This window comes from Perca flavescens, chromosome 16 (genome assembly GCF_004354835.1).
Source record: "Perca flavescens isolate YP-PL-M2 chromosome 16, PFLA_1.0, whole genome shotgun sequence".
In the NCBI taxonomy this organism is placed as follows: Eukaryota; Metazoa; Chordata; class Actinopteri; order Perciformes; family Percidae; genus Perca; species Perca flavescens.
Window position 1 is genome coordinate 26,852,045 of NC_041346.1, and position 803 is coordinate 26,852,847.

Here is an 803-nt window from a genome sequence, read left to right on the forward strand (position 1 = left end):
TCCCCCAGTTCTCAGCCAGAAGTTAGTTCTAGTAGGGGAGGAAGCATCACAACGGCGCCCTCCGGTGGCTGCATTCAAACATCTGTCAGACAACCCTTTAACCCCTGAAAGACATTCATGTGAAAGATATTCTCGAGTAATTGAAAACACGGCGGTGACATCACGACTTATCATAATCATTTCTAGTGAAATTACTACTTGTTTCCCCTTCATTGTGATTTTATTGATGAAATGCTAAATTGTTGATATTCAAAAGAATAGAATAGAATAGAATAGAAAGATGGTAACAAAGCAGCGTTTTTTTATTCTTCTTTAATGCAAGGTGTGATCAGAACAGCGGCAAAACCAAGGCACTCTTGTCTGAGAAAAAGTTAAAAAGCCTAATTCATTGCAGAAAGATTTTTTTTATTTTTTAAATACGCACCAACGTGTTTGCGCTACACAGGCCTTCCTCAGGGGGACTAACCACAACGTGAGCTACAAACAGGAACTATATAGGACAAAGACAGGAAGTGACATCATACCCAAAACCATAGTAAAATAGAGAATGAATGACAACACAACATTCAGTTACGATATATGAAATAGAATCAAGTCCCAAAAGTACTAAATCTATATAATATAAGAGATTATTTGGAGTTTCCTGAGATGAATGCACCCAGCAGTCGGCCCAGTCGCCCCCATGAAAGCTCCGAACGCAGCCGACGCCATCTTTCATGCTCGTGTAGACGACTTGTCACGTCTCTTTTCCTACAGATATCTTAATATATAAATGTATGTATGTTCTATAAGAGCTTTGTAAA